At 43.5% G+C, this 18947-nt stretch overlaps 1 protein-coding gene and 1 pseudogene across 16 annotated transcripts in view; both read right to left on the bottom strand.

Annotated features, from left to right (window-relative positions):
• The window catches only part of SCML4 (Scm polycomb group protein like 4), a 129969-nt gene that overhangs the window by 21224 nt on the left and 89798 nt on the right, over nt 1–18947 (bottom strand). The gene's annotated exons all lie outside the window — the stretch shown is intronic.
• Nucleotides 2400–4742, bottom strand: LOC119539184 (annotated as a pseudogene).

Genomic DNA, 18947 nt, shown 5'->3' with positions numbered 1-18947 from the left:
TGGGAGCAGAAGGCCTGCAGAGTCTGCCAGCTTCATCACTGGCTCTCCCAAGTAAATCAGGATTTCCTATACATTATAGGCTCAACCATGTAGCTTGTTGAACTCTTGTCTGTGAACGCTCACCAAAAATCATTTTGTTTTGTTTTGTTTGGTGTTTTTTTGAGGACAAAGTCCAGAAGAATTATAGGGATAGAAATGGAAGGAAAACTTTCTCCTCAGTGCCCTACACTCCCCACAAAAGACTATATTTGCCTAGCCCAATCAATATTCACTGATATATTAGACATAATCAAAGAAGATGCTGATATGCTCCCTCCCCCCCCAAAAAAAACAAAAAAAAACACCATAGAGTAATGAAAACAAATGGATCCTTCAAAATTGGCGATAAGGAAAGACATCTGGGGCCACAAGATCTAGATGTATGGATTCTCCCTGTATAGATTCCTTCCACAAGATTAGCGTATGGAAAGATTAAGACTCGGTTTTATTAGGTGAGCTAGTAGGTCTTCTCACAGATTGGGACATACATGGAACTTGCCTGGAAATAAAAGTTATTATAGATGGGACACAGCTAAAGCAGTGCTTAGAGAGAAATTCATAGCTGTAAATGTCTATATTAAGAAAGAAGAAAGATCTCAAATTAATAACTTAACCTTTTAGCTTAAGGCTTTGGAAAAATAAGAGCAAATAAACCTAAAGCAAGCAGACGGAAGGAAATAATAAAGATTAGAGTGGAAATTGATTAAATAGAGAACAGAAAAACATCGATGGATGAATGGATAAACAAAATGTGGTATATCCTTACAGTAAAATAGTATTCATATATAAAAAAGAGATGAAGTCCCTATGACATGGATGGACCTCAAAAACCTTATGCTACACATAAGAAGCCAATTACAAAAGACCACATGTAATACAATTCTGTTTATATGGAATGTCCAGAACAGACAAATTTGTAGAGATAGGAAGTACATTAGCAGTTATTTAGGACTGTGGAGAGGGAGGGGATAGGGAGATAGGGGAACGATAGCTAAAGGGTGTGAGGGCTACTTTTGAGGTGAAGAAATTGTTCTAAAAGTGACTGTGATGATGTTTGCACATATTTCTAAATGTATTAGAAAATACTGAAGTGTAAATTTTTTTTAACTAGAGAAGTTGTGGATTTACAGAACAATCTTGCATAACATACCGGATTCCAATACATCACCCCACCACCACCTTGCATTGGTGTGGAACATTTGTTAAAATTGATGATAGCACATTTTTATAATTGTACTATTAATTAAAGTTCATGGTTTAACTTACAGGTCCCTGTTTGCGTAGTGTAGTTCCATGGATTTTTTAAGAAAATTTTATTCTGTTGCCATATACACAATTTCCCCTTTAAACATATTCAGATGTATATATTTCAGTGCTGTTAACTGCATTCATAAAGTTGTGCTACCATCACCACTATCCATTACATAAACATTTCCATCATTCCAAATAGGAACCCTATACATTTTAAGCCTTAACTTCCCATTCCCTATCCCCAACCCATCCACGGTTAACCCATACTCTAGATTCTGACAGTATGATTTTGCTTATTCTAATTGTTTGAAATCCATGAGATCAGACAATATTTGTCCTTTTGTGTCTGGCTTCACTCAATATGATATATTCAAGGTTCCCATGTTGCCACATGTATCAGGACTTCAATCCTTTTTACAGCTGAATAATATTGCATTGTATGTATATACAACATTTTATTTATCCAATCATAGGTTGATGGACAACTGGGTTGCTTTCCATGTTTTGGCAATTGTGAATAATGCTGCTATGAATATTGGTGTGCAAATATCTGAGTCCCTGTTTTCAATTTTTTTGGGTATATACCTAGTAGTGGGATTTCTGGGTCATATGGTAATTCTATATTTAGCTTGCTGAGGAACGGCCAAACTGTCTTCCACAGCTGCTGCAGCATTTTACATTGCCACCAACAGTGAAGGAGTGTTCATATTTCTCCGCATTCTCTCCAACACTTGTTATTTTCCATTTTTAAAATAGCATCTATTCTAATGGATGTAAAATGGTACCTCACTGTGATTTCGATTTGCATTTCCCTGATGTCTTAATGATGTTGAGCATCTTTTCATGTGCTTTCTGACCATTTGTACATCTATTTTGGAGAGATGTCTATTTGAGTCTTTTGCCCATTTTTTTTTTCCAGTGACAGAAGATTTTTTAATAGTTAAAAACAACCAACCCCTCCAATACCACCTCCCCAAACAAACAAAAAACAAGATTAAATAAATTTTACAGTGAATATACTCACCAAACATCTGTGTGTGCAATTAAATACTGTGTCTGATACTACAGCACAAACTTCAAATAATATACAAGTGTTTTGGGGGGTGAAGGAGACCCGAAGTTTTAACTCTGTGTCGCTTGGGAAGACAAGATGAGGGAAGTGAGAGGAAGGGGAAATCAGTTTGGTTTTCCTTAATTCTGTCCATAAAAATATATTCATAAAGACCAAAAAAGAAAAAAGAGCTTTAGGATAGCAAAGAAATAGAATAGGGGACTGTGGGAAACCCTCAATTCTATCTGGGCAAGGAATATGAAAGGAATTAATTTCATGGTGGTAGAAAAGATTTTTTAAAATGGTAGAAGAGGATGGGAAGGAGAGGGAAGCAGAGAGGAGCCAACTGGGGACAGAGAAGGGATGAGGGCAGGGGGACGAGGAGTCCGTTGCCACCATGAGTGTTTCTTTTCCATCTTCATTCCTACTGTCATAGCCTCCAGTTTAGTATCTGTCTCCCTATTTTCTGCCCATCAGTGATCTGTCTGGATCCCTTGACCCCCATTCACCTTGTCCCCATCCCTACTGTGACAGTCCCTTTCCTTCCTCCACTTATTGAGAGCTGGCCCACTCCAGGATCCTCAGGCCATAGCTCTGTTTGGTCACCTGAAGTTTGAAGTGACTCACGAGTTGTTGAGGTGAAGGGAGGCCTTTTGGGCAGCCAGGTGCTGGGGAACACAGCCGCGATGGTGTACAATGCAGCCAGGTAGATCCACATGGCAGCCATTCTTGGCAAGCCACCCGCCAGGCAGCCCCTGAGCATCCTCGAGCCACTGGATCTTGGTGCCAGACAAGACAAGCAGAGGAAAAAGTCTGTTGGCCTCCGTGCGGGTGATGTCATCAGGGAGATCTGTCACCTCCCACACCTGCCCCAGGACAGCATCTGCCATCCCCCAGTCAGTGGAGGCAGATTTGAGTGCTTGTCTCTTGTCCTCATTTCCAATGCTTCAATCCACTCTGTCCCTGGTGCACTGTACAAGTCGACTGGCCATGGAGCAAGGGAGGGCAGGTGGATGGATTATAGGCTAATGGCTGGCCCAAAAGAGAGTGCTGCCATCACCCTGTGCTGGACCCCGAGGCTGGGGGAACTGTGTGAGGACAGGTAGAGGACTGAGTTCTGTGCAGACGTTGCTGAGGCTGGTGACAGGAGAGGGTGCTGGGGACAGGGTAGGGGATGTGAGGGGACTGCTGCTCATCTGTGTGTTGGTCTGGGAGCTACTGTCAGAATTGTACAGAAATCCAGGCTTCTGGCCCTGCTGGTCCAGGCTGTAATATTTATAGTGACTCCACTGGAGCATGGATGGGTTCAGCTGCATGACCATCATACCCTGTCCAGAAGGTGACAACTTGCCCAGAAGGTGACACTCCTGAGTACTGCTGTGGCATCTGTGGTGGCCTGCAGAGAGAGAGAGACTGAGGCATCTGGTACTGCTCAGAGCCAGGAGGTTGCAGAAACCCCACAGAAGGGCTCGTGCCATTCTGCTAAGCTGGTGGGATCATGCTGTAGTGCACTGGTATGCCCCAGCTGGGAGACCTCCTTGTACAGTTTGGCTTGCAGGGACCAGCAAGGGTTGCTGGAAAGGTGTCTAGACCACATTTTGAGAGTCATCACCCACTGGGACTTGGTAAGAAGGCAGTGGAGTGTACTGAACCACCAGGCCTTGCGTCTGGCCTCCCATGCTGCTCCTCTGGTTGCTGAGCAGGCCCTGGTCCTGTGGCTGCTGGACCCCAATCATGCCTTCATCAGCCGCCAGCTGCTCGTCAGGCAATGTGGGCTGCAAACCAGGCTGCAGGGATGCCTGGGGAAGCCGCTGACCACACTGGGGGCTGTCGGCCACCGGGTGAGACAGAGGTCGATACTGCTGGTTAGAGTTAGGATACTGTCCAGGGGGTAGTAAGAAACCTAGATCTGTTGAGGGGGCTGTATGTAGCCCTGGGGCGGCAGGATTTGATGAGTAGGGGGTGCGTGGCTAGAGGTGGAATGGTTGCAGGCAGCGAGGGGCTGTTCTGAAGAAGCCATGATGAAGCTAGTCTGCTACGGGTGCTGGGAGATAAGTGGGGGCTGGAACAGAGCTGAGGATGGGTCAGCTGTTTCAGCAGAACCTTGGAGGCTAAGGCTCACTTGTCCAAAGGAGCTTGCTGAGGTCATCTGCCTTCGAGATCATGTGATTATTCAAGGGTGGCTGTTGCTGAGGCGTGGGTGAAAAGGCAAGAAGTTGCTGCTGCTGCTGCTGCTGGGCAGTACGGATCTGGATGAGGTTGCACACTTCCGGGGCACCTAGCACCATACCTGGCCTAGCAGTCCTTCCTGCACTGCCACCTTTACTGCCCCTGATGCTGTCACCCTGGGTGAGGTAGACATTCCTCTGAAGCTGCTGGCTTGGGTGACAGGGTTGCCCATTTTTTAATTGGGTTGTCTTTCTGTTGTTAAGTTGAAGAATTTCTTTATATACTCTGAATATTAAGCCTTTATCAGTTATGTGGTTTCCAAATATTTTCACCCACCATGTAGGCTGTCATTTTACTTTCATGATAAAGTCCTTTGAGAAAAAATCTTTTAATTTTGAGGAGGTCCCATTTATCCATTTTTTCTTTTGTTGCTTGTGCTTTGGGTGGAAAGTCTAAGAAACTGTTGCCTAACAGAAGGTCCTGAAGATGCTTCCCTACATTTTCTTCAAGAAGTGTTTTAGTTCTAGCTCTTATAGTTCTTTGATCCATTTTGAGTTGATTTTTGTTTATGGTGTGAGGTAGGGAGTCTCTTTTCTTTCTTTTTGTTTTTTTTTTTTGCAAATGAAGATCCAGTTTTCCCAGCACCATTTGTTGAACAGACTATTCTTTCCCAATTGAGCAGTCTTTGCCACTTTGTCAAAAATCAGTTGGCCATAAAAGTGAGGATTGATTTCTGAGCTCTCAATTTGATTCTATTAGCCTATATGTCTGTCCTTGTGCTAGCACCATGCTGTTTTGATTTCTGTGGCTTTGCAATAAGTTTTCAGATTGGGAAGTGTGAGTCCTCCAACTTCATTCCTCTTTTTCAAGATGGCTTTAGCTATTTAGGATCCCTTACCCTTCCATATAAATTTGATGATTGGCTTTTCCATTTCTGCAAAGAAGGTCATTGGAATTGCATAGAATCTATAAATTGTTTTGGATAGTATAGACATTTTAACAATATTTAGTCTTCCAATCCACGAATATGGAATGTTCTTCCATTTACCTAGGTCTTCTTTGTTTTCTTTTAGCAATGCTTTGTAGTTTTCTGTGTATAAGTCCTTCTTAGATATTTGATTCTTTTAGTTGCTATTGTGAATGGAATTCTTTTCTTGAGTTCTTCTGATTATTCATTGCTTGTGTATAGAAACATACTGATTTTTGGGTGTTGATCTTGTACCCCATTACTTTGCTGAATTCATTTATTAGCTCTAGGAGTTTTGTTGTGGGTTTTTTTTTTTTTTAGGATTTTCTGTATTTAGAGTCATATCATTTGCAAATAGTTTTATCTCTTCCTTCCCAATTTGGATGTCTTTTTTTTTTTTTCTTTTCTGGTTTAACTGCTTTGGCAAGAACTTCCAGTACAAAGTTGAATAACAGTGGTGACAGTGGGCATTCTTGTCTTATTTCTGATCTTAGAGGGAAGGCTTTCAGTCTTTCACCATTAAGTAGGATGCTCTGTCCTTTATCATGTTGAGGAAGTTTCCTTCTATTGCTAGTGTTCTAAGTGTTTTTATCATGAAAAGGTGCTGGATTTTGTCAAATGCTTTTTCTCCATCAATTGAGATGATCATGTAGTTTTTGCCTTTCATTCTGTTAGAGTGGTGTATTACCTTAATTGATTTTCTTATGTTGAAACAAACTTGTGTACCAGGGATAAACCCCACTTGATAATGGCATATAATTCTGTTAGTATGCTTTTGGATTCAGTTTGCTAGTATTTTATTGAGAATTTTTGCATCTATATTAATAAAGATATTGGTCTGTAGTTTTCTTTTCTTGGGTATCTTTATCTGGCTTTGGTATGAGGATGATGTTGGCCTTGTAGAATTAGAGTGTTCCCTTCTCTTCAATTTTTTGGAAGAGTGTGAGCAGAGCTGGAGTTAAATCTTCTTGGAACGTTTAGTAGAATTCCCCTGTGAAGCCATCTGGTCCTGGGCTTTTCTCTGTTGAAAGGGGTTTGACTCCTGATTCAATCTCTTTCTACTTAAGTCAATGTAGGTAGTTTTTGGTTTTCTAAGAATTTGTCCATTTCATCTAGGCTATCTAATTTATTGGCAATGAGTTACTCACAGTATCCTCTTACAGTCCTTTTATTTCAGTAGGGTTGGTAGTAATGCCCCCCTTTTCATTTTTGTTTTCACTTATTTGTATCCTTTCTCTTTTTTTCTTTGTCAGTCTAGCTAAAGGTTTGTCAATTTTATTGATCTTTTCAGAGAACCAACTTTTGGTTTTGATTCTATTTTTTTTGTTTTGTTTTCTATTTCATTTATCTCCATTCTAATCTTTGTTATTTCCTTCCTTCTGCTCACTCTGGGTTTAGTTTGCTCTTTTATTTCTAGTTCTTCCAGTTTTGAGGTTAGGTCTTTTTCTGAAGTTGTTCTTTTTTAATGTAAACATTTAGAGCTACAAATTTCTTTCAGCACTGCTTTTGCTACATCCCATAGATTGTGGTATGTTGTACTTCTGAAGTGTAAACTTTAAATGGATGAATTATATGGTAGGTGAATTATATCTCAATAAAGCTGTTAAAAAAAAAAAAAGTCATGGCAGAAGCCCAGAGTTCTTCAGTCTGGGGACAGTGAACACATTCTCCAGAGCTTTGTATAGTCATCAGGAGACAAGGAAGCCGAGCAGCCTACGGTTTGCATGCCCTGTGCCTAAAGCGGTGCTTCAAGATGTCTTCCAGAACCTAGATCTCTCCCTTTGCCTTGATGGGCTTCTACTGCATCTCTTCCATCTGGACGTGAAGGCATAAGTAGGAAGAACTGTAAAAAGATCTGGCCCCTTATGCACTAGACTGCCTCCTAAGTGGAGTGAGGGAGAGGAAAACTAAAATTTATCAAGCTCTACCACGGGCCAGCCCCCTTCTAAGCCCTTTATTGGAAAGTTTCCATAGTTTGGGATACCAATTCTCTTTGTACCCCAAATCAGGAGGACTTTGGTATACGTGAGGAAGCTACACCCACGTCTTACATGGTGGTTGGTGTAGGGGAGGCACTCAATTAATATTTATTGAGTAAACATTTGGGTCCGTGTAAGAGTAAGGCTGCTCCACACAGAAGATGCATTAAAATTCATATTATAAAGGGTGAAATATAAATTATTAACATGAATAAGATTTGAAATATAATGAAAAAAGATTTAACTAAAACATTTATTCCACTGATTAAATCTTTAAAATATAAATTAAATATACCTGTGTAATTCTGATAGTATAAGGTAGCAAATGTAGCTATTTCACCCATCTGTGCTACAGCTGGAAAATACAGATGCAGAGGAAAGATCATTCTCCTATGATGAAGTGTGGAAATGGGGAGCAAGGGGACATGCACTTGATTTGTTTAAAAACTATTGACAACAATGCATGAGACCAAAGGTAATAAAAGCCAGACTCTGGGCTATGATCCAAATGAATTAATCAGGAAATAAAACCAACCTCAGAGACCATCATGCAATAGCCCTCCACCCAGCAAAGGATGAGCCAGTGAATGCACAGTCTGCCCAGGTGGACAACCATTGAGACAAATCATCAAGTTAACCAGATATGGTTTTGCGGAGCCTGGGGATCCTGGAATGACAGTGAGTTAATGGCATATTCAGGTGCATACCCTACGGTGATTTTCTGAATGGATGAGACAGACCCTTTCAAATCTGATTAAAATGGAATCTTTCTCACCTTTATAAATGTGAGTGATGGCTCTCAAATCATAACTGAGTATAAAAATGACTAATATAATGATGACCATCATCATATAGCCATAGGACTGAAAAGGATCTTCACAGAGCACCCAGTCTGGCATCTCCAAGGTGGTCCATGGGAGGCCATTAGGTGGTACAGGTGAATGATATTTTACTTATAATCCTATATTTTAGTGTCCATTCAATAAAACATAATTAGCACATCAACCCACAATTTTGCTGATACATTATCATTACTTAAAATGAGCCTAAAATTAAAAGAAATGATCAACTTAAAGAAAAATCTTGAGTAAACACCACTGTTGGTGTTACTCAAACATAGCAAAAATTGTGAAGCTGGTAAGTTAACCTTTGGGAAGTACTAAGCTAGCCCCAATCCCTGTCTTCAGGCAGATGGTGTCTAGAGCAGAAAACTTGGTAGGTAACTACTCTAGTTTGCTAATGCTGCCGGAATGTAAAATACCAGAAATGGATTGGCTTTTATATAAAGGGGTTTATTTGGTTACACAGTTACAGTCTTAAGGCCATAAAGTGTCCATCAACAGAGGTGGAGAAAGACCATTGGCATCTGGAAAACCTCTGTTAGCTGGGAAGTCACGTGGCAGGCATCTGCTCCAAGCACTGGTTTCAAAATGGCTTTCTCCCAGGATATTCCTCTCTAGGCCACAGCTGCTCTTCAAAAATGTCACTCTCAGTTGCTCTTGGGGCATTTGTCCTCTCTTAGCTTCTCCATAGCAAAAGTCTGCTTTCAGTGGCTGTCTTCAAACTGTATCTCATCCGCAGCTCCTTTCTCAGCTCCTGTGCATTCCTCAAAGCATCGTCTTGGCTGTAGCAAGTTCGCTCCTTCTGTCTGAGCTTATATAGTGCTCTAGTAAACTAATCAAGCCACCCCCCACCACTGAATGGGCGGGGCCAAACCTCCATGGAAATTATCCAGAGTCATCACCCACAGTTGGGTGGGTCACATTTATGGAAACAACCTAATCCAAACGTTCCACCTCAATCCCCACTAATACGTCTGCCCCACGAGACTGCATCAAAGAATATGGCTTTTTCTGGGGGACAAGATACATTCAAACTGGCACAGTAACTGAGCCTCTTATGTAAAAGCTTCCTGAAGAGATCTGACAATTTTCCACACAGGCCACTGTGTCACAAACCTCACTGCCTGAAAGTTCTTCCTCCTACCTAACTCCAATCTCACTTGCTTCAATTAAAAAGACAACTGCTGGATAAATATCCTTTGTATTATTTCAAAATCCATTAAGTCATCCCACATACAGGTAGATCAACTACAGAACTCCTGTTAGCTTTAAGAATTCAACTGACCCATGACACATGGATTACTTGTTACCCAAACCCACTATTTAAATTGGTAAAAAGAAAGGTCCAAATCTGTACGTGGAGAAGGAACCACATTCCGCAAGCGTTTTGTGACTGGCCGGTGAGTGAACACCAGATGGGGCCAGCAGACCTGGGATTGCCTCGTGTGCCACCTCCCAACTCCCACGTAGAGACTCGTGGCAAACACAGGGCTCACGAACATTTTTCCTGGACCCTTAGAAAATCCGTTCTCATCTGAAATAAGCTGTCTTGTCCCCCTGGCTCTTCTCATTAAACAAGAGGATCTAACTCAGCCTCTCTTTGAGGCCATTTAATTGCTGTGGAAAACACCAGCTCAGCAAAGCCAGGGAAACAAGAGGCTTTTTTGATAAGCCCCCTACCTCCAACCAAGGGACTAATGATGCAATTTATAAGCCATTAACCCTTTACAGAAAAAAAGAATCATCTGCTTTTTGTGCCATCACAAGAGAATGCTCAACTAGAAAGGCAGAGGCACAAATGGCACATTCAAAGAAGCCGGTCACGTTTTCAGGGTTTATTTTCTTGGGAACTTTCGAGATAGCCTGACGTTCCTTTCTCACCACTGCTAATCTGTTGGTGGACTATGGTGGACTATGGTTTCCTTCAGCTGCGGGTTATAAAGCCTGCCTTTTAGCCAAGGAGGCCAAAGATCACTCTAGAAGAGTTCAATCCCATTCAGCCTCAAGGGATACCCATTTGCTTATGAAACTCAACCATGTCTAAGCCTCCCTGTCTGGGGAACAAAGCCCCAGGCTTCCGAGTCAGGAGCAGGTGGACTTCTCTCTCTCTCCCTCCCTCCTCACTGTGAAGCCCTCCTGGGCAGGTCGCTGCACCTTGGCTTCCAGGACGCCCAGGGCAACCCATTCCTGAGGCAGTGCTGGAGAGTCAGGCTGAGGGCCTGGAATGTAGAGAACCTTTGAAGAGAGAGGCAGAAAGAGGAAAAGGGGCAGGAAGGAGAAAATCAAGAGCCAGAGAGAGAAAGAGAAAGTCCCAAAGCAGTGAGAGCAGCTCAGAGACCGGAAAGGGGCCTGCGTGTGGAAAACTAAAGACACTCCTGAGCAAGGCTCTCCCTGGGCCGATGGTGACGCCTTCCCACCAGGAACCAAGACCCTCTGCTTGCAGTTAAGTGAGCTGAGATTATTTATTTTTATTAAAAAAAAAATGCTACTGGCATTTTCTTTGGATTCTGGAGCAAAATGAAGCCCTGAAAAGCAACAATACCACCATTTGCAAAATTATTCTCCCATTATACCTATTCATGCAATAATAGCCAGAAGGTTCCAGAGCTTCAGACACTATTCTCTCCTGGCACTAATGTCTCTCTCTCTCTCTCTCTCTCTCTCTCTCTCTCACACACACACACACACACACAGTCTCTACTCCATTCCTGGCATCAGCAGTCAGTCATATCTTCCTGATGGCAGAGACCTGCCCACAGCAGACTCTTTCTGCAGTCATCACTCTACCTCCCCATGCTGGGGGCCACTGCCTGACTCTCAGCGGCTCTGCCCGGCCACAGCCGCACCACCTCGCCCAGCTGGCAAGAGGGTCCCATCGCTGGGTCAGCATGCAGAAGGGCAGCACAGCACATTCCTACCCCTGATCCCCAGAACAGAAAAGGGAGTAACGCGGTTGGCCTGATGGCACCAAAGACCGGAACAGCTGGGGAATAACTATTACCCGAGGCTTAAGCAGGCGCCACCACCAAAAGAGCACAGCCTGTACGCTATGGAATGTAGAGAAAGAAGAGCAAGGAGAGAAGAAAGGGAGAAGAGCGGGGCCAGAAGGACCCAGGGAGCGACGGCAGGTCCGCTGGGGAGATAAACGGCGGCGCCCCTCCTGCTCAGGGTCCGGGACGGGCAGCCTCGCTTCCTGCCTTGGGTGGTGTGTCTGCGCCACCAGGCACGTGCTCCGTGCGCCGGGAGGCAGGGAGGCGCCCTCTGCCGCGGACGGCTAAGGGACTTCTCTTGCGGCAGAAACCAGCAAGTCTCCTTTCACTGGGGCTCTTGGGGAGGTTTGCAGATTTCTCTTTTCTCAGGCTGGGTCCCGCCTCTTGCTCTTGCTCAGATAAGCTCGTCACATTTTCCCCGAGGGCCCTCTGTGGCCTCTTGTCCCAGCCTTCCTGGTTCAAATGGCACTGGGACACACCACCTAGGAAGTTGAGCATTTCATTCACTTCAATTAAATTTTCTATTAACTGTTCTCTAGCCAGTATGGCTTTTCTCTTGAAGCCTCTCTCTAGAGTTCAGATCACTCAGCCCTTAGAATCAATCTTAGGCCTCCCCTCTGGTCCATTTAAATACATTTAGGGTTTCTGTCCCTTAAGGAGATGCGCAGAAACCAACCATAACTCTAATGCCTGACCCCTGAACTTCCTTAGTCCTCCCCATGTTTCCGGTTTGCCTAAGATTTTGTTCTAATGCTATGGGTTGATTTTTCCGTTTGGAAATTTTGCCCCAGGTCAGCCTTTTGGAATAATAAGTTCTCTTTCAGTGTCAAGGGGAGAGCAGATTCCGTAAGCACCTCCATATGGTCCTGCAGCTTCACCCAGCCTCTGCCTAAGGCTTATGGGAACTCCCAAGAGACAGGGGACAGCGAAGGTGGACGGGACCACGGTGGTCACAGCTCTGCTTCCCAAACACTCCCCCTTCCCCCAGTACACACACACACACAAACACACACATACACACACACTCTTCTTAGTTTTTCATAGAACTTTGGGGAAATTAAAAGTGGTCCTTCATAAGGAAAATGTTGGGGTCTCTGCAATAAGGGACATTTATAAGTTTCAGTTCCAAATGGACATCTCAACTTTGAGGAAGGCTCATGGTGTTTTCTAGGCTTTAGAGACATTGCCTTATTTATGCGGCAAAAATGTTCCTGAGAAGATATGTAAAAATAAACAGTATCTTCTTTGAGAAATGAGAATTTATTCTTTAACAAGCTTGTGCTAAATCTTGTGCTACATCCTTCAGAAAATGATAAAATTCTTTTATATAATGATTAACCATCCATTTGTTTATTTTGTAAGATGAGAATTTTACATGTGAGTTTTCTTATGGTACAGAAAAATGGGAAAGAATTGCAGGAGAATGTGACCTCCACTTTGGAGGGAACTGAAACAGAAGGGGCTAACCCCAAGAAGCCCTGCCAACAACAGGGAAGTCAAAACAAAGCTCCATTGGAGAGCTTTTCCCCAGAAATCCCTCTGACTTGCCAGAGCCTTCCAGATCCCCACTGTCTGCTCCAGCTCATCACTTCTCAGACTCTTCTATAAGTACTCCTGTTTTCAGAACATAACTTGTTTTCCATTTTTTCAATCTTTACTATCCTAAAAAAGAGCAAGGCATCAAATCTACCCAGCTAAGTGTAGGTATATACAAAAGAACATACAGACAGCCTCTCTCTGATCCATCCATCCAGTCAGTGTATATATATTGAGCACCTGCTGCCTGTCAGGCACAGAGCTTGGCCAGGGAATGCAGATAGGCCCCTGCCCTTATGGAGATTGTGGCTGTTCTGATAACCCCATAGGGATCCGCTTGTGCCAGCGATCCAAGATCAGAAGTGCAGTCAATCATAATTGCTGACTTTCTGTACCATCTTCAGCCACCTCCACACACCTGACTCAACAAATTCAGAAAGCAGCTACAGCCCAGTCACTTGGTGCCCAGCCTACCACTTACACTTCCTACCAAGGCAGGGAGCTCTGGTTTATAAGAACCCAGAGCAGCCATCGAAGGTACCCTGAATGGTACCAAGCAACTTGCTCTTCATTCTTAGGGAAAGCTGAGGAGATGGCACCAGAGGAGCACTGCCCAGGCTGCCAGTGGGAAGAGACTTAGGGCCTGCCTGGACTCCTGGGGATGCCGTTGCTGGGGTTAGCTGCAGCCTCGTTGGCAGGCTCACAGGTCCGCAAGGCAGACCAGGTTCCAATCCCAGGTTGAGGGGAAGGCCTACCAGGTGGTCTTTCTCCTAGGCTCTATTAAACATTCAGATTGACAAGACGACCACAGGCCATGCATGGTATCAGATCAGTTTAGAAGGATTTAGGCTGTGAACCAGTTTCCTGTCCTTGCAGCAGACCATAGAGCCACACAGGAGCTGTATTCTATAGTGACTCTGGTGATGCAACAGATGCAAGGAGATAAGATTCTTATTGGGATGGTGTGGGATCCATTCTGGCTCCATAGGAGACAAAATTTCTTATAACAATTCCTTAGGTTAGCTTCAGGCTCCCTGCAAAGGAAATTTACTTAAGACTCATTGCACTCAAGGAAGCCCAAATCTATTCTTTATTAGCTATTTATAGCACAAATATAGTTCTTCCTAGTCCAGATGCAATTTACCAATCAGTGGTCTTGCTATCATAAGCAATGTTGCCTAGCAACACAGGTAACATGTCCCTGTCAGAAAGTTGACTTAAGGTCAAATTTTCAAGCAGAAGGGGAAAGGGTTTTGTTTTTACCTACACGTGGGGATGGTGTGGTAGGCAGTTCTGATGTAGCTCTCAATGATCCCCACCTCCTGGTAATCACATCCTATGTAATCCCCTCCCCTTAAGTGTGGACTAGACCCAGCAACTCACATCTGATGAATAGGGTGTGGCAAAGGTACTGAGAAGTCACTTCCATCTTGCTAGCCTTCTCTCTCCCTCTTCTCTCTCCGGTGGAGAAAGCTGACATGTTATGAGCTGCTCTGTGGGGAGGCCCACATGGCAAGGAAGCCACAGCTTGGGAGGAACTGAGGCTCCAGTCTAAATGCCTGCGAGGAACTTAATCCTGAGAACTACCACGTGAATAAGCTAGGCTTGTAGCCTTAGGCGAGACCCAGAGCCAGAGGACCCCATGAAGCCTCCCCTGGAATTGCAACCCACAGAAACTGTGGTATAACGTGTTATTTTGAGCCGGTAAGTTTTGAAGTAGTACGTTACATAGCAATAGATTAATATAGATGGAAAAAGGGACTCTGTTTCTTTCATCCCTTTTGACTTTGCACATCCAGCTTAGAAGTTATGCTTATTAATTCACTAGCATATAGGATGTTTTGCTATAGAATATCTGTCCAATTATCTACCAGGAAGTTTATGTTTTGTTTTGTTTCCAGCAAAGGGTTTACTGCTCATGCATGAGGCCCCCAATCCCTGATTAATAGAAGAGAGTTCATGAAGTTTATTTAGAAACCAAGCTGCTTCAATTCCTCTTTGCCTGGTTTGCAATTTGAACCCTAGTTCTGATGCATGTCAGCAGATATTAGAAGGCATAGCCTGCAGACATCACCTTAGAGCTCACCTGAGGGCCCTGGGGCACTGGTCTAGGGGAACAGCCCAAGGTGATGGATGGGATCTCCAATGCAGCCAGCACGGCCCTGGAGGTTTGGAGATGGCTACATCTCACATATTTGGTCCTTTTGTTTACAACAGTCCTTGTATGTTCCTTCTGGGCCATGTGTTTTGATCTATAAATCAGAGAGCTTGGTTAGGGGATAGGCCTGACCCATCCCCGAGATGGGTCTCTTCCATCAGAGAGACAGAAGGCTCTTTGGACAGGCCTTCTGAAGCCAACCCCTTCTGAAGCAGAGAGGCCAGGTGTCCTCAGCATCATCTGACAGGCTCTAGAATGAGGTTTGCAGCATCGAGGGGTGGGGGTGTCACATGAAGGACAGTTAGCCTCATGCAACAAAGGGGCAGATTTTCAGTAGATTTTTTATTTGGTGTTGGGATGGGGTGTCTTTTATAGAATTCCTGAGGTCTGCCTTGTAGGAAGAAAGGATCCACAGGGCCTTTTTTTAAAAAGTCTCTTTTCCTCCTCCATGCTCCCTCACCAAAGGAGCTCTGCCCCTCAAGTCGATTTTATTTGTGATCTTGGGCAAGAGGGGTGTTATCCTAATTTCTTTTGGTTTAATTTGAATATAGATATTTTCCATTAAAATATTATCAAGTTGAACAACATGATTCAATATGATACTATTTATCCCATACTTAATGTACCTTGGGAGGTTAAACAACTTACTTGGAACATTCGTTCATTTAACCAATAGTTACTGAATATATATCATGTGCTTCCTCAATATCTATAGGACTCAAAAGAGAACCTAAGCCTTCTAATGTAACGGGATCCAGTAGATTACTGATCATTGCAAAGATCTATTTTAAATTCTGCAAAATCAGGCTTTTTTCCAGAGGTCCTTTTTAAAAAAAAAAAAAAATTATTTTTTTCCCTTACAGCTCAATGTTTAAAATAATGTTCAAATATCACAACTAAATGAATAATATAATTGAAAACACAACAAACAGCTTCTCCTAAATGATGTTATCTTGGCACACAGGCAGAGCTAGGACTGGGAATCCTCCACTGGAGAACACCCCTCTTCCACATTGTAAGGGCTTGGCTGGGCTTCCATTGGCCCTATTTATCTGAAAATATATGAGAGCTTCTGTATTTGCTACAGAAGTTGTGGAATATCTTCTTTAACCTTTCAAGCAAAATTTTCTGCAAGGATTCTTAAGATCTGGGTTTGCCCACTAATACTTTGTTCTTCTATCAAATGACCCCCTTCCAATGCTCTGCTTGAGAATCAGATGGCTCACAACATACGAGTGGTGCTGCAATATTTCACCACGTGGCCTGCCCTGGGGGACAGCCAGCTGCAAGGGAATCTGGAGTAACAGGCCTTCCTTCAGTTCTTCTTTTGCTCCATCATTTCTCATATTATTTAAAACACCAGGTCAAACTATAGCTAATGCCTCATGGAGTAAGCTACTTTGTGTGGGTGGCTAGAAATTATGGGCTTTGCTGGCCCCCTGGGTGTCATCCAACACTGATATAGCCAGAGGTCAAGGAAATCCCACATTCAGAGACTCACCATTCCTTGGCACAAAGATAGGAAACCCAGAAGGAGAAAAGAGAATTGATCTGCTTGCAGTATAGTTTCCAACTCAATTTTGCTAAATGGTGTCTGGGGTTTGTTTTGTTACATCTTTGCCAGAAGAAGTGACACAGGTGTATGATGGGCCACTTGTAAATGTACATTTTGTGCAATCAGCCTTCTGAGCAGGAAAACAGGAATTTACACCCTACCCAGAAAGTGTTGAGTAATAAGGCCCCACTAACAGCAAGGAAAGCAAAGGGCCAAGACCAGGGCTCAGGGTCCTCCCACTGCTGCCTTTCTATGTGGCTTGGATGAACGGCCTCATCTCTGAGTGCCTTAGTCCACTACCACTAAAGGGAGTCAATAAGTGCTTGTCAACTGACTGAATGGATGGTCTCTGCAATGGAACTCATGCCACTTGATAAAGCCAATTCCCTTTTAGAAACAAATGATCTTTTGGAAATATGGAAAGATCAGTATTCTCTGTACTGCCATTCTCTGTTATATTCTTGTATTAGGGTCCTCTAAGGAAACAGAATCAATGAGAGATATCTATAAATAGAAGATTTATAAAAGTTTCTCACGCAACTGTGGGTATGCACGAGTCCAAATTCCATAGGGCAGGTAGCAAACTAGCAACTCCAATGAAGATGTTCAATGAACTCCTCAGGCAGTGAATTCGCAACTCCGATGAACGTGTTCAATGAACTCCCCAGGAAACGAACTGACAACTTCAACTAACTCCTCAGGAAATGCTTCGCTGGTCAAGCAAAGAAGAAGTGAAGGTCCTCTATCTATCTCGCTTGAACGTCTTCAACTGATTGGATTAAATCCAGCTAATTGCATTCTCTCATTGTGGAAGACAGGCCCTTCATAGACTAATCAGTCACAGCTGCAGCCAACTGACTGATGATTTAATAAACCAGCCACAAATGTCCTTGCAGTAACAGGCCAGTGCTTGCTTGGCCAGACACCTGGGTACCATTACCTGGCCAAGTTGACACATGAACCTAACCATCACAATTATATTATATTAGACAAATTTGTTCAACAAGGAAGCAGATTTAATTTCTACATGCTGGAAATATAGGTTCAATCATAATGGGACACTCTGTGAGGGGCCCTTACTCCAACAGTTTTCTGGTGCCCACCTCAAAAACCACCAGCCAAGGAAGGAAAGTCAAGACTCAAGAATAAATGTCCCTCCTCCTCTCCCACCTCCTACCATCCGTGTATCAAATAAGCTACGGAACAAAAAGTAAACAATTTGTTCCCATCATGCAAAACCTTCAAAAGGCAGGAAACCAGACACGAAATTAGATCCTGCAGAAGAGTTCAGCTATCACACTTGTGGTTGCCAAAAGAGATCCTCCACTCTTGGTGAGCTGACAGTTTGTTCCATTGTGTTGAATACAATTTGACTCAGTAAATATTTACTGAGTACTTGTTATGTTTCAGGCTCTACTGGGGACCACATGGTTCCTATGCCCAACTCTATCTAGCAGAGAAGATAAGATCTGTCCCCAGATTCCTGTAAATTGAAGGCAGAATTAAATGCCACTGTGGACATGTAGAGAAGGGCCTGGGAGAAGAGATGGGCAGCCTCTAAGGAGTTCGGGAAGGTGTAAAGGGCTCCTGACACCCTGTTACAGGTGGCAGCCAGGTCATCCTCTGAGAAAGTGCCTGTCATCATTTTTCCCTTTCTTTCACCTCCTCCCTGGCCCTGCACACCTCTTCTTTCTCACCTGGATTTACACATGGCCACCTACCACTGACTGCTTTGCCTTCCTCATACCCAGCCCACAGGCTTCTCCAGCCCATGAAACACCACTTCTGGACACTGGATTATCCTTGGAAGCAACACCTGTACAGGGGAGGAATCATCTTAGCACAGGCAGAATTATTTTACTGAAGACCTGAAGTTAATGTCCCTACATGAGCAGGAATCTTGCAGCCCACAGACCAGCAGCACAGATAGCACCAGGGTATCTGTTAGAAACAAGAATCTCAGGCTGCACCCCAGTCAGGGAATCAGAATCTGCATTTTAACAAGATCCCTAGTTGGTTTGTATGCACATGAAAATTTCAGAAGTACCTGGCTAAAGCTTATTTATAATGGAGACTTTTTTTTTTAACACTCAAAGTAAAATCTTCCCTTTGATTATCTCATGTTTCCGGACAGAACCACAAATGTTATCAAACCCACCTTTCTGCCTCCAGTCTCCTAAAGCACCCCCAGAGCTGCTCTGCTTCCTAAAACACAAACCTTCCTTGTCTCAAACCAAAAACTTGAAGCTCCAGGATGAACTCAGGTGGTTAGGTGGGCGTAAAGTCTGGTTTCCCATGGACATTTGGAGAGTTTATGTTCAAAGGTCTGAACAAGAGATTTGGAAGAAGCTTTCTCTCTTCCAAGTTGTTCTTTCAGCTATGCTTTTATATTTTTTTCCCACCTAACTTC

This window comes from Choloepus didactylus, chromosome 7 (genome assembly GCF_015220235.1).
Source record: "Choloepus didactylus isolate mChoDid1 chromosome 7, mChoDid1.pri, whole genome shotgun sequence".
NCBI lineage: Eukaryota > Metazoa > Chordata > Mammalia > Pilosa > Megalonychidae > Choloepus > Choloepus didactylus.
This window is presented reverse-complemented; position numbering and strand designations above follow the sequence as displayed.